Source organism: Zalophus californianus, chromosome 4 (assembly GCF_009762305.2).
Source record: "Zalophus californianus isolate mZalCal1 chromosome 4, mZalCal1.pri.v2, whole genome shotgun sequence".
NCBI classification, from domain to species: Eukaryota; Metazoa; Chordata; class Mammalia; order Carnivora; family Otariidae; genus Zalophus; species Zalophus californianus.
In genome coordinates, this window is record NC_045598.1 from 114,353,546 (window position 1) to 114,370,066 (window position 16,521).

Below are 16,521 nucleotides of genomic sequence, written 5' to 3' on the forward strand. Positions count from 1 at the left end.
AAAGCTTTTTAAATAAGTAAAAATTATAGGTGATGTTTCCTTTCTGTGTGTACATATTTCTGCATTTTCCAAACTGCAAGGTCCTTAAAAATGTATCCTTACTCTTTCAACTTAAAGTGGTTTTATATTGCTTATTACACAAAATTCAAGATTTTCTAATTTGCTGAAGTCCATTTATTTTATTAATAGCATTGTTTTTGGCTATTACTTCCTCAGATCATCCTTTTTAGTTAACCCTACCTGCTGTCCATACATGCAAAAATACTTTTCCCAGTAAGCATTCTTTTTCAGTGTGGTTTATTCATTTATTTTTTTAATTTTGAACATAATTGACACACAGTGTTACATTAGTTTCAGGTGTACAACTTAGTGATTTGGCAAGTATATATATTATGCTATGTTTGCCACAAGTATAGCTATCATCTGTCCCATTACATTTCTATTCAATGTGGTTTATTAAAAGGAACACTGAACTGGACATCTGGAAACCTCACGTCCTATCCTGCCTCAGCCTTCTGAGCTACGTTTCCCTAGTGGTCAGCTCCTTCTACTCTGTCAAACTGTCTGCACTGTTCTTAAATCCCTAACCCATACCCCTTTGCAATTCTCTCATTCTTGGTAAATAATCTCACCTATACATTACTGAGGAAATAGAAGCTATGAGAAAAAACTTGATCACGCTTCTGCCATAAAGTCTGCAAACTCATCTGCACCTAGTCTCCCCTCCAGTCCCTGTTCTGTCCCTTCAATGGAAGATATTCATGGGCTTTTAACTCTGTTCCGTCATCTCATTGTGTCATTTTGTGGGACTACTTGGTATATGCAAAATTTAGTTCATGTGAAATATTTTGTAGAATTTAAAGAATATCTTTAAAATTGGATTTATCCTTAATTGCTTATTGTTCCATTTAATTTTTCTTAAAAATCAAGAAATATATCAGCAATGTGATTTCGTAGTTACCTAAGATATCTTTTGATGTGCCAGTTTTATTAAAATTAACTTCTTAGTTACTAGACATTTACATAAAATGCCATATTGATCTGTTAACAAGATCAAAGTTAAAACTCTTAGGAAGATATAAAAGCTATTGAAAAGTGTTTTTCTTTTCTCCTTTGTTTCTGTAATATTGTTATTTTTTTAACTTTTAATTTTTGACTGCCTTGATCACATGAAATCTCTTTTCTTTCCCCAAGTTTTTACTTAAATTCCAGCTAGTTAGTGTACAGAGTAATATTAGTTTCGAGTATAGAATTCATATGAAATTTAAAAAAAAATTTCACTGTCTCTTCTGGCCATTGTTATTGTTAGTTTCATGATTGTTACTGAAACTAATTTTATTGTATAAAAGAGTGTAGTGTTAAAAAATTCTCCACTCTCAATTCAAATACACTATACAGTGACAAGGCCCAGGACTCACTTTTTAAATAAGCTTTAGAGGTAATTCTAATGCAGACTTGGCCTTGGGAAACAAAAGACTCAATCTATAAAGATCCTTTTAATCCTACTAAGTCTTCCTTCTCCTTTAAATCCATAGCTGCCACCCTCTCTCAATGAAATCAACAGATAAATCCTAATCTACTCAGCACTTTCTGTATCTGTACTGTTATCAATTACTTTGAATTTGTCATTCTCAATTTTGCCTTAATTCTTTTGGAATTGTGCACATTGTTTCTGTACAACTAAATCATAAGGTTTGCATATAGAAGTTGGAAAACCTGAGATCTCATTTGGATTTAGAAAAATCACTTAATATGTATGATTTCAATTTCCTCCTTTTATAATGGTGTTTGCAATACCTACTTTAGCTTTCTCACATTACTCTATAGGTTAGAATGAAAATTGCATGTAAAATATACTGTACTTTGAACATTTTGTATGGTCCCCAAATAATGATGGCTCCTCATACTTCTTGAAAAATGCAGCTCCATCAGTTCTTAAAATTAATAAAGTGTTTGTATGTATTTTAGTACAAACACCTAGTTACATTTAAAACATAAAAGAATTAATTTTATATCTTTCTTGTTATTTACATTCATATTATGAGTTTTTTGCCTGCTTTCTTTCTCCCCTTCATTCCTTTATACCTTTGAAGTTCTGGAAACATCAAAGATGGTTGTGGCAAATGCTCGTCTTTTCCTTTCTATATTTAAGGCTCCCGAGAACATTTTACATTCCTGTTTCAAGAAGGTTGTCTTTTTGAAAATATCCAACATCACCAAGAAATAAGCTGAGAATCACAGGTTTCCCGAAAGGAAGTTCATCCAGCCTTTGAAAAGAAGTCATAGTTTGTATGTCTTCGACACAGTGGATAGTACAAATCCAAAAGAAGCAAAAATCTATATTAAGTGATTAAAGAAATGTATTCTTTTTTCTATTTCATGAAACTCAGGTTTTACACAAAAACATTTTTATAATATTTCTGTATACTGGCAATAATTCAACACATGAAATTGAGAAAATTTCATTTACATAGCATCCATTTTAAAAGAATATAATAGGAATAAATTAACCAAAGAAAAACAAGACTTGTACACTGAAAATTGCAAAACAGTGTTGAAAGAAATTAAAGAAAACATGCCATGGTTGTGAATCAAAAGACTTACTGAGATAGCAGTACTTTCCAAATTGATAACACAGATTCAACACAAGAAATACAATGCTACAAATTTAAAGTTAATTGATTTTCAAAAAGGGTACCAAGAGGGTGCCTAAGTGGCTCAGTCACTTAAGCATCTGCCTTCGGCTCAGGTCATGATCTCAGGGTCTTGGGATCAAGCCACACATTGGGCTCCCTGCTCAGCGGGGAGCTTGCTTCTCCCTTTCCCTCTGCTGCCCCCTGCTCATGCTCTCTCTCCCTCTGTCTCTCTAATAAATAAATAAAAAGAAGTTTAAAAAAAAAAGGGTACCAAGACATTTCAATGGAGGAATAACCTCAAGAAATGGTATTGGGACAAGTGGATATCCACAGGAAAAAAAAGGGGGGCTCCTACCTCATACCATATACAAAAATTAAACTGGATTGAAAACCTAAATGTAATAGCTAAAACTAAAAACTTAAAGCATAGGAGTAAATGTTTGTAACCTTGGATTTGGCAATGGTTTCTTAGATATGACACTGAAAACACAGGCAACACACCCACACACACAATAGATAAAATTAAAAAGTTTTTGTGCTTCAAAGGACACCACCCAGAAAAGACAATACAGAGTGTGAGAAAGTGTGAATTACCTATCACATAAAGATCAAGTATCCAGAATATATAATGAACTCTTAAAAATAATAAAAAGACAATCCATTTTTTAAAATGGGCTTAAGATTTGAGCAGACATCTCTAAAGATACAAAAAAGCCAATAATCACATGGAAAGATGCTCAATCTGTCACTATGGAAATGCAAATCAAAATCGCAATGAGATACCACTCCACATCCTCAGGATGGCTAAAACCAAAGACATAATAACAAGGATGTGGAGAAACTGGAACTCTGCTACATTGCTGGTGGAATTGTAAAATGGTGCAGTCCCTTTGGAAACCAGATTGGCAGTCCCTCAAAAGAGTTAACAGATTTACCACAGCCCAGCAATTCCACTCCTAGAGAAATAAAAACATATGTCTCTACAGAAACATACATAAATGTTCAAACTGTATTATTCATAACAGCTAAAGGAAACAATCCTAATGTTCATCAACTGATTAATGGATAACCAAAATGTGGCATATCCATGCAATAGAATATATATGCTGCAAAAATGTCCATTCCTTAGAGTAAGCAGAATTACCACATGACCCAGCATTTCCACTAAAACCTGTGTTCAGGGGCGCCTGGGTGGCTCAGTCATTAAGTGTCTGCCTTCCGCTCAGGTCATGATCCCAGGGTCCTGGGATCAAGCCCCGCATCGGGGTCCCTGCTCAGCAGGACTCCTGCTTCTCCCTCTCCCACTCCCCCTGCTTGTGTTCCCTCTCTCGCTGTGTCTCTCTCTTTCAAATAAATAAAATCTTTAAATAAATAAATAAATAAAACCTGTGTTCACAGAAAACTGTCACAAATATTCATAGCGGCATTCTTAGTAGCCAAAAAACATGGGAGCATGCCAAATGTCAAATGATGAATGATTAAACGAAATGTGTCCTGTACATACAACTGAATATTAACTGGCAATAAAAAGGAAAGAGGGCTGACTCATGACACAGCATGGATGAACCATGGAAATATGCTAAGTAAAGGAATCTAATCAGAAAAAGCCACATACTCTATGATTCTGCTTATATAAAATGTTCAGAATAGGCAAATTCCTAGACAGAAAGTACATCAGTGGTTGTCAGGAGCTGGAGAAAGGGATCAATGGGATATGACTGCTGATGGGCATGAAGTTTCTTTTGGGAATGTTGAAAATGTTCTGAAATCACAGTGGTGATTTTACAGTCTTATGAATATCTGAAAAGCCACCACACTGTACACTTTGAAGTGGTCAGTCTGGTATGTGAATTATATTTCAGTAAAATTTAACATTTTAAAAAAATTTAATGAGATAAGTAGCAGAGAGCTAATAGCCCCATAAATCACCTTGGTTCATTTAACCATCACTGAAGTGTTTTAAAAGTACTTTAAAAGTAGAAGTCTGATTTAACCCTCACTTGTGGTGGCAGTCCTTTAAAAAGGAGAATCTAATGGAAATGTCATAGTTAGCCCTGGGTGCAGGCATAATAAGATAGTGCTTGTCTACATAATTGTTGAACAATAAATATCGAACTGTCATCAGTCTGCTTTTATTACCACCAGGTGCCATTAATCTTAACGCCAATGAAAAAATGCTCCCTAAAAAATCTTTTGTTAGTCCAAGTAGGGTTTATCAATCTTGTCATTTAAGGCCAGATAATTCTTTGTTGTGGGAGGCTGTCCTGTGCACTTTGGCATGTTTGGCTGCATCCCTGACCCCTACCCACTTGATTTCAGTAGCACTCTCTTACCCACAGTTGTAAAAAGCCAAAGTGCCTCCAGACATTGACAAATGTCCCAAGAGGCAAAATCACCAAGGCAGAGAACCACTGATGTAAATTCTAACTAAATGCTGTGGTTTCGATTAAATTTTAATAACATATATGTAAGCCTCAAAAATAAGTAATTTTTAATATCTTTTAATAAACATTGTATTCTATGGGGAAGTTAATTCATGTCTCCAACTCTTGTGGTACGCTATAAGCCCTACCTTTAAAAAGTAGACTCAAAAAATACGATAGTGCCATGATTGTAAAAATACCTAAACAGAAATGGAGTAAATTCTATCATTCTATGTGCAGATTATTCTCTAAACCTTAAAAACCCTTTTTTGAAGGATTTCTTTATCTTTTTCCTTTTTTAGAAAAATTTATAATGAAAAGTATTACTCTATTTTTTCCTCTTTTGTATCAATTTTTTTGACTTTTCATTAAAATTTTTTTAAATTTTATTTATTTGAGAGAGGGAGAGAGCGCACAAGCAGGGGGAGTGGCAGGCAGAGGGAGAAGCAGACTCCCCGCTGAGCAGGAAGCCTGATGTGGGACTCCATCCCTGGACCCTGTGATCATGACCTGAGCCGAAGGCAGACGCTTAACCGACTGAGCCACTCAGACATCCCTTCGTTAAAAAAATTTTAATGGCATATTTTTCAATGTCTACATTTCTATCTGGCTCATATTATTGCATTTCATTTCAAGATTAATAAAAACTTTCTCATTCAGAGGAAGGTGTTAAGAATGATGTATACCAAGTGTTAAATGTGCTAGATACACCACTGATTTCAGAGAAAGAGAAAGTAGCTAACAAAATTGAGTGAGCATATGTGAGGTATCATGCTACGTGCTTTATACCTTATTTAATCTAACACAACAAACTGCCATTTACATATGAGGAAACAGAAGCTCAAGTTTAAGTTTTTCCTCAAATTCCATTTAAAACTCTAAATAACATGAATATATTGGCAGAATTTTTCCTATCTCAGTCTTGGGCTGGTTATTGCTCTCTTGAAACCAAATAATATAATGATACACCATTTTTATAATATAATTAGTAACTTAAAAACAGGTATATCTGATATATAATATTGTATTAGTTTCAGGCATACAACATAATGATATTTGTGTGCATTGTGAAATGATCACCACAGTAAGTCTAGTTAACACCTGTCACCTTACATGGTCACACAAAAATCTTTTTTGTGATGAGAACTTTTAATATCTACTCTCTTAGCAACATTCAAATATGCAAAACCTATTATTAACTTGGTCACCATGCTGTACCTTACATTCCAATGACTTATAACTGGGAGTTTATTCTTTTTGACCCCCTTCACCCATTTCTCCCACCCACCACTTCTGGCAACTACCAATCTGTCCTCTGTAGCTATGAACTCATTTTTTTTTGTTTTTGCATTTTGTGTATTATTTTTGTTTTTTAGATTCCACATATAAGTGAGATCACATATCTTGTCTCTGTCTGACTTGTTTCATTTAGCATAATGCCCTCAGGGTCCATCTATGTTGTTGCAAATGGCAAAATTTCATTCCTAAAAAATGGCTGAGTAATATTCCATTGTGTCCATATACTGCATTTTCTTTATTCATTCATCCATTGGTGGACACTTAGGTTGTTTCCATATCATGACTATTGTAATATAATTAGTAATTTTAAACTTGTGCGCTTTTATTAGTTCTTAATTTAGTAAGAATTCCTTTCCAGGACATTGGTATACTTTGCAGCAAGACTATTGTCTTAAATTGTGGAACTATTATTATATACACATATTTTAAAAGGAATCTTTTTAGACTTCAGTACTTGCATCTCTGGTAGATGCCTAGTCTGGTGTGCATTTAATTAACCCTTGTTGAATGAATAAGGGATTAAGTTTGTGGCTTGCCTAGTCAACATGAAGTCAGCTCAAAAAAAAAAATTGTTCAAAATGTTTCTATTAGCAAAGGCTTAGTACACAATTTTAATTTGAAAGACAGGTTATAATAATAAGAGGTAGAATCGTTAAGATAAAGTCCTAATCTAAATCTTGGGATGGGAAAGAAGCAAGATTGGCATCTTTTAAGTGAATTATATTTCTAGGGCAGAAAGCTAAATATCAAGAAGACGTATGTGTGGCATTTTGCCTTGGGATCACAAATTTCTTGGTGTGGCCTTAGTAAAGTTAATCACATTAAATGCTTCTTTGCCCCAGCCATAAAATGCAACGTATCCAAATATTAAATAATGTCCTATGCCAAAACTTGCCATTGGTGGTTAGTCAGTGTTATAAAGTTCTTACATAGAAGCTGCCCTTGATATGATATGAAAATCAACTGGGGAATCAGAATATATGAACTTGAACTTGAACTTTAAATAATTGGTTTGTCCTTTTAACAACAAAGCAACCTAGCCAGATTTATTCTTGACTCAGTAAATATAGACAGGGTGTGGTGGCCCTTAGCCAGCTGGGTGTATCTCTGCAATTCAAAAGATGACTAATGAAGTACTGTTTACATTTAAAACTAGAAAAAAAATTATCCTTGATGTGTACTGTTTCCTTGACTAACTGGTGATTGAGGCTATTAATGCAAACTATGAAAACTGAAAAAGTCCAGAGTTTAAAAGCAATAAAATGCTATTCTTCCCGAACTCCTCCCGTTTACCTTTAAGGTCTTAAAATGATGACAGGATGGGGTTGGATTTCCCTGGGGTTTCAACTACTTGTCTATGTCTTCCCTTGGACACTGTTATTTGTAGTGGGGAATATCAACTATAGTCCCTCACAGTTCATACCAGCATGTTTAGCATGCCTTGCAATCAGTTTCTTATTATTCATGGATTCATTAGTTCATCCATTCACTATAGAAACATTTATCATGGAGATGCCTGGGTAGCTCAGTCAGTTAAGCATCTGCCTTCCGCTCAGGTCATGATCCCCCCACATCGGGCTCCCTGCTCCCTTCTCCCTCTCCCTCTGCACCTCTGTTTCTCTCTCTCTTTCGTGCTTTCTCTCACGCAAGTGCACTCTCGCTCTCTCTCTCAAATAAATAAAATCTTAAAAAAAAAAAAAAGAAACATTTCAGGGCACCTGAGTGGTTCAGTTGGTTAAGCGACTGCCTTCGGCTCAGGTCATGATCCTGGAGTCCTGGGATCAAGTCCGAGTCAGGCTCCCTGCTCGGCAGGGAGTCTGCTTCTCCCTCTTACCCTCCCCCTCCCCCCCACTTCATGTGCTCTCTCTCATTCTCTTTCTCTCAAATAAATAAAAAGTCTTTTAAAAAAAAAAAGAAATAGTTATCATGGACCAAGCACTCTAACCAGGATAAAGTGACATGAGACAAGTGTAATTGTCCATCAGTGGGTGTGTGGATAAGTAACTTGCAGTATATTCAATTTATATAACTGAATACTACCCAGTAGTAAAACTGCATGAACCATGGCTAGGTGTACCACTATGATGTCTCAGAAACATAATATTTAAGTAAAAAACAAAGACATTTGATAATATGTGGTATTGGAAAGGGTGTGAGAAAATGGGCACTTACTTCATATATTACAACCTCAAGGAAGGACAATTAGCAACCCATTATGATTAATATTACCATAAAAGTGTCAACTGTAATTTATTCTATAGATATATCTTGATGTATGGGAATTGACATCTGAGCAAGAATAGTTATTTCAATATTATGTGCTGTAATAAAAGATGGGTCGTTCATTCATAGAGGACAGGTTAAATAAATGACGTCCCAGTGCATCCTGGGACAAAGGAATAAGGAATCTCTGTACATTTTATGCAGTTATTTCTAAGATGCATTGTTGAATGAAGAAAAAATAGGTGCGTTAACAGCATGTTACCTTTTAAGTGAAAAAAAAAAAACCCAAAAAACAAAAAACACCAAAAAACAAACAAACCTGGGAATATCTATGTATTTGCTTAATATGCATAGAACGTTTCTGAAAGAATACAGAGGAAACAGGAAAGTGAAACTGGGTGTTTGGGCACCTTTGTGGGAAAGAATCTTTTCACTACATACTCCTTTGAATCATTTGAATTTTGAACCATATCCAATCATAAAAAGAAAAGATGATTGCACGTTTTTAAAGATAATGTTGAGTGGGGGAAAAACTTAAAACACAGAAAATAATGTACAGATAATCAAAGTACAGACACACACATTGCAATGAAATATACCACAATCAGGATGGTGAGGTAGGAGAGGAGAGAATTGGACTAAGAGAGGCTGACCCGGGGAGCTTCAGTTATATAATGTTTCTTTTCTTAAAAAATCTGAAATAGAGGGTGCCTGGGTATATTCTGAAATACTGGGTGCCACCAGTTATATTTAGTTGATTGAGCAACTGCCTTCGGCTTGGGTCATTATCCCGGAATCCTGGGATCAAGTCCTGCATCGGGCTCCCGGCTCATCAGAGAGCCGCTTCTCCCTCTGACCTTCTCCCCTCTCATGTTATTTCTCACTCTATCTCTCTCTCTCAAATAAATAATAAAACCTTTAAAAAAATCTGAAATACATATAGTCATATGTTAAGATGTGTTAAATGTGGGTAATGGATAGAATAGGTGTTCATTATGTTAGTATCCTTTTGTGTTTGTTTGAAATATTTTCTAAAGGGAAAGTTGTGATCAGATATCCAGGACATATGAAAACATTTCATATCTATTCATATTAAATATTTGTTGGCATTACCAGGGATCATAAAAATGAGGAAGAAATCGTTCCCCATTTTAGAGATTTAATCCAGATTAGGAGGAATAAGAATATTATTGAACAGGCTACACAGCTGATGGGAGAGAAGAGCACCTCACCTCACCTAGAGGGGCAGGTCATCTCTCTGGAGGGGAGAGGCATGAAGAATTGTAACTCCTCACAGTGCCGAACTTTAGGTGAACTTTACCTAAAAGTGCTGGACAGTAGTGGCCTTTCCACTTTAATCTCATGATTTCTCATCTGGCCCAAGCAATGCCTTACTGTCTACTCTTTTTTAAAGTGTCCTTAGTTGGCCTTTTATGTCCTTCAAATGAAGATACTGACCTACATGAGGGAGAACTGGGGACATACTAAGGACTTGATCTGGCTTTGGATCCTGCCAATGCTTCCTACTGGCTGGCTGATCTGGAGAAAGTACCTTACTCTGTGACTCTGTTTCTTCAACTCTAAAATGAAAACCATAGCAGTATTTGTCAGCATAGTGTGAAATAACACTTGTAAAGAGTTAAAGACAATACCTACCATGTGGTAGGTGCTCAATTAATACTGTCTGTTATTATTCATTCTAAATATAGTCTTCCCCCTTTTAGCTTTATGCCCTTGCTCAGGCTATCACTTTTCCTGGAATTTTCACTGGTCACCTGTCAATAGGCTATCAATTTTTCAAAATTATTTTTTTCCTGGCTTGCCCAACTGCATGTCATTTCTTTGTTCTCTGAGGCTTCATGGAACCACAAAACTTCTATGGAACTTCTACTCTGCCTTTCTGAAGTTATCTGAGAACTAGTCTCCTTCCCCATTTTGTATATATATCTATCTATATCTATCTGTCATCTACCTACCTATCTATCTATCTATCTATCTATCTATCTATCTATCTATCTATCTATCTATCTATCTATCATCTATCTATCATCTATCATCTATCATCTATCTATCATCTATCTACACACACACACGCACATCACTGGACAGATTTTATTTAATTACTTTTAATGCCTTTATAGTGGTTCTATGTACTTTCTCTAATCATCTTTGCCCTAGACATCTTTGCCACAAGCATTTTTCCAAGAACATTTTCACTGCATAAAATTGGCTGCAAGGCAGTTTTGCTATAAAAGATAAAAAATAACAGGTATGACAGTTTGGTTTCATTTCTCCATTGATGCAGTGCTCCCATTTTTATATAAGTGTCCACCCTCATAATGATCTACACAGTGGTGCAGAGTTTGGAACCCACATTTCCCATGGAACTTGGGAACATCTATCAATAGACATGGGACAATATGCCAATAACAAACAGTGTAGAAGGCTTTCACAATGCAATACTAAGCTCAGGAACAAATACACATCCCAGTATTTGGAAACGGATACCTCTCAATGAAGGAAGAAATTTTAGTAAAAAAAGAACAGAGTGTAATGCTGAACAAGGAGATGAATCAAGAAGCAAAAAAACGTGTAATACTGTGAGAGGTGAAATAAAATGAGCTAACTTGTGACAAGGAGTTTTAAAATGGAGCTAGGAGAACATTAAGGAGATGGGCCTTATGTGTGTCCCTAGAAGTGGAACCATGAACTTTTGAACTGGACCAAACTGCAAATATTCCAAGGATTCAGCCTGGACACCTGCAACTTGCTACAGTAAGAGATTTTGCTTTGTGACTGCCTTAGCCACCAGTTATATTCAATCAAGATTAGCTTTCTGCCACCAACACCAATCAAAAAATTCTTTTGTAAGCAACATATATGTTTTCCCTTTTTCCTTTAAAAACCCTTGACTTTTGCTCCAAACAAATGTTCTTGCTTAATTATTGCTTCCTGACAATTTTAGGTTGACAGTACTATGAACAAAAGACTTTGAAGACAAGGGCTTAGGTACAATCCATAAAATCAGTTAAATGAATCTACACACATTTTAAATGTTTTCAAATATTTTGTATTTTGTGATATCTTTTTAATTTTGTTGTTCATTTTTCATATTTTATATGTCCTTTTTAATGTCCTTTTATTTTTTGTGTGTGATTTTATCTCTTACAGCAAAATTGCCTTATGGCCAATTAGTTATTGTGGTGCAAATTTTGCGAAGAAAATGCTTGCAGCAAAGATGCTTATGGCGAAAATACTGCACACGATTTGTAGTATTCCATCATATGGAATGTTTCTATATCCATTTGCTCCTATAGTTTACAATCATACTATTATGTGAAAAAATATATATTTTTTCTTTCCTTCCCTTTACTCCACATTGTCATGAATAAACTCCTATGCACAATCAATGTTGTTCCATATAGCCAAAGGTCTTAGGTAGTGAAAAAACATTGCTATTATTTCTATCTCTGAGGAATCACCATCTGAAATAGAACACATTAGTGTTTTTTTATGCTCTTTCTCCTTTGGGTATGTTGGTGTTTGGCCACACTTGGTCTCCTTTTACTTGCCTTTTGGGTCCCTCTAACTCAGCACTAGTTCTCTCCTTTTTCTTGCTTCTTTCTTGTGTAGTGTTTTTCTTAGGCCTAGACTTTAGGAAATATGTGTAACAAAGTTGTTATTGCCCCCAGCTTTTGTTTTCATTTTTTTCTTTCTTTTTCTTAACCTTCCCTTTCCTCTTCCCCGTCCTTCAATTTCAGGCTCTTAAGAAAAGCGTAATCATAGACTTTAGTAAAAATATGTGCATTTTATATCATTTTCTTTTACTTTTAGTAAAAACCCTGTGTTCTAGTACAGATTTTTAGGAATCATCTGAATAACTAGTAGAAAACTTCTGGGCTGTGGAGTGTTCTTATGATTCCAATTTTAAAACACAGACCTATTTGCATGTTTTACCTTATTGCTGGGCCATAAGCTTTACACATCAACTTAACCACTGCTGTGTCTCTCCAGGGACTCTGTACTACCTCCATAGTGGCATAATACTTTGCGGTAATACACAGCTTTACAATTCCCACATATATGGTCTCATTCAGGGCTAGTTGATGGTTAAGCCAAATTAAAAGAGATTCCGGCTAGCGGCACTGCGGCCACCCACCCTATTCTAAACATATTGGCCAGAACATATACATGTTAACTTATATATATTCTGCATAGTTTTAATCAGTCAACTTTAGATAGGTTAACAAATTTGCCAATATTTGACAACACTTTGACAAAGAGTCTCTCCTCAACCAAACTTTAGTCAGACTCCTCTGAATCCTCTTCCCAACTAGGCCTCAACTTTTGGGCTTCCGTGTTTGTCTCTGCATTGTTCCATTTTAGCAGGAATTCTGCTGAGTCATTTTAGCCAGTATTGCCCATCCTTGATATCCGACCACCCTCCATATCTGACTGGGTTCCTCATTTTCTAGCATGCCTCAAGTGATATCTGACCATCCTGGCCTGGCTTCAGCAAGAATGCCACTAGGTCAGTTTACCTAGAACCCTCCCCCTTAACCCTGAGGATTCTTCTTAGTAATTTTCTAGGTGCTGACCCCCACCCTATTCATTTGCTATCTATTTCCACTTTTCCTTGTGGCATTTAGAGTTGAGGCCAATCTCTCTCCCCGGTTGCAAACCTCACCGTAGTAATCCCTATACCTATCACAGCAGTCCCCCTGAATAAAGTCTGAATTACCATCCTCTAACAAGTGTCATTGAATAAGTTTTTTCTTTCAACACCATTCACCTCTTCAACCTAATGTATGTTAGGCATTACAGTAGGCCCAGTGGACTCAGTGGTCATCAAGCACAAACTCTCAGGAGGCAATAGTCCATTTAATATATACTGTTTTCTCTCTTCTTCCTTCCTACCTCCTTTCTTCTCTCTTTCTCCCTCCCTCCTTTCTTCTTATTTTTCCCCCTTTCTTTGTCCTCTCTTTTTTCATCACACCATGTTCCATGAAGGATGTGAGGTGAAACTTTGTTCTCATTACAATAGCATGTTCAGAATTAAATGTTCCGGTGTAAAGAATGAGTTACCTAGGTTTTTGTCTCTCATTTTATTATTTAGACAACCAATCTCTTAAACTTGCCATTCTTGGGAGAACACATAATTCTGCATTATTATGGATTTTAAGACACTTGGAAGATATCTTTTATATGCATCTTTTTGGATAATGGCTTCTATTAAATTAGGGGATAGATAAGTTTGAATTCCAATGATCACTTTTCTTTTTCCAATTGCTTTAATGGTTGAGATTTGATAAGATGAATTCAGTTCCCAAGTGGTTTTATTGTAAATTTTTAAATTAACATGTACAGGTATTACCTAATATGTTATTTTTTTGTATGTTTAGTGCACAGAATCTAATTTCTTAGAGAAATTTGCTCTTTGCCTCATGGACTATTGGGAATGAACTGTTTCATAGAGTTTGCCCACTCTTGGCAGGAACTATTTCTTTTTGGGGGGGTGGGGTGGGGAAGGGGTAGAGATAGACTCTTAAGCAGGCTCCATGCCCAGTGCAGACACTGATGTGGGGCTTGACCTCAAAACCCTGAGATCATGACCTAGGGTGAAATCAAGAGTCAGGTGCTTAACTGCTGAGACACCCAGGCACAGTAGGAACTATTTAAATATATGGTCTTAAAAGATGAGAGGCATGAATAGCATACTGCATGTTTTTCAAAATAACACCAGGGGTCACTATAGGCTAGAAACCTTCAAACACATCTACACCTGTTGAATTAATGTTAATCACAGGATTTTTATCTGAATACTTGCTTATTGATGAGCTCATTGTTAATCCCTGGTTTCATAACAGCCCATATTACCTTGAATTATCTTTAAATTGTCCACTTTTAATTCAACTTAAAAAAAAAACCTCTTCCTTAGAAGCACTGCCACAGTCAGATCAGTAATAACTATTATACTTCCAAGAAAGTTGGGAATTCCTTTTCTTCCATCAAAATTTGGTATGATAACATAGTTCAGTAGATAAAGCCAGATTTAAAATCAAGAAAGATGAATTCTTAAATTTGATGCATGTAGCATATTTTTGTCTAAATTTCCATTTGGTAGGAAGAGACTACGTTAGAGGATTTCTAAAATCCTATCCAGCTGGTAGCTTTGTGATGACACATTAAACTCGAACATCTATTGTTTTCAGTATTCTAATACTATACAGAATGTCACAGAACTTTCCTCATGTTCACAGAAGGTCATTTTGCTTAGGAATAGGCTTGGAGAAAACTGAACTAGACCTAGGGCTATTTTAGAGATTTAAATCCAATAGACAGTTGTAGGATTCATGACCAAAGAGGACAACATAAAACCTTTCCTTGAAAGGAGACAAATCTCCACAGAGCTTGGCTCTAATGCTTTCCTTCAGATCATATGTTCATACATATCTCCATCTCTATTTATTTATTTATTTTAGTTTTTTTTCTTATGTCCAGTTAGCCAACATATAGTGCATCATTAGTTTTTGATGTAGTGTTCAACGATTCATTAGTTGTGTATAGGACCCAGTGCTCATCACAACACATGCCCTCCTTAATACCCATCACCCAGTTACCCCATCCCACCACGCTGTTCCATTCTGTAACCCTCAGTTTGGTTCCCAGGGTCCAGAGTCTCTTATCATTTGTCTCCCTCACTGATTTCTTCCCATTTAATTTTCCCTCCCTTCCCCTGTGGTCCTCCACGCTATTCCTTATGTTCCACATGTGAGTGAAACATGGTGAGAGAGAAGCAGGCTCCCCAAGGAGCAGGGAGCCCAGTGTGGGACTTGATCCCAGGACCCTGGGTTCGTGACCTGAGCCAAAGGCAGATGCTTAACCATCTGAGCCACCCAGGTGCCCAGGTATTCATCCTTTCTGATGGCTGAGTAATATTCCATTGTATATAAACCACATCTTTACCCATTCGTCTGTTGAAGGGCATCTTGACTCCTTCAACAGTTTGGCTATTGTAGACATTGCTGCTATGAACACTGGGGTGCATGTGCCCCTTCTTTTCACTATATCTCTATCTTTGGGGTAAATACCTAGTAGTGCAATTGCTGGGTCATAGGGTAGCTCTATTTTTAACATCTTGAGGAACCTCCATACTGTTTTCCAGAGTGGCTGCACCAGCTTGCATTCCTACCAACAGTGTAGGAGGGTTCCCCTTTCTCCACATCCTCACCAACATCTGTTGTTTTCTGTCTTGTTAATTTTTGCCATTCTAACTATGTGAGGTGGTATCTCATTATGGTTTTGATTTGTATTTCCCTGATGGCTAGTGATGTTGAACATTTTTTAATGTGTCTGTGAGCATTTGTATGTCTTCTTTGGAAAAGCATCTGTTCATGTCTTCTGCCCATTTCTTGACTGGATTATTTGTTTTTTGGGTGTTGAGTTTGAGAAGTTCTTTATAGAACTTGGATACCAGCCCTTTATCTGTAATGTCATTTGCAAATATCTTCTTCCATTCCACGAGTTGTCTCTTAGTTTTGTTGACTGTTTCCTTTGCTGTGAAAAAGCATTTTATCTTGATGAAATCTCAAAAGTTCATTTTTGCTTTTGTTCACTTGCCTTTAGAGACGTGTCTTGAAAGAAGTTGTTGTGGCTGATGTCAAAGAGGTTGCTGCCTATGTTCTCCTCTAGGACTTTGATGTATTCCTGTCTCACATTGAGGTCTTTCATCCATTTTGAGTTTATCTTTGTGTATGGTGTAAGAGAACGGGCCAGTTTCATTCCAGCATGTGGCTGTCCAATTTTCCCAGCACCATTTACTGAAGAGACTTTTTTCCATTGGATATTCTTTCCTGCTTTGTCTTAGATTAGTTGACCATTGAGTTGAGGGGCCATTTCTGGGGTCTCTATTCTGTTCCATTGATCTATGTGTCTGTTTT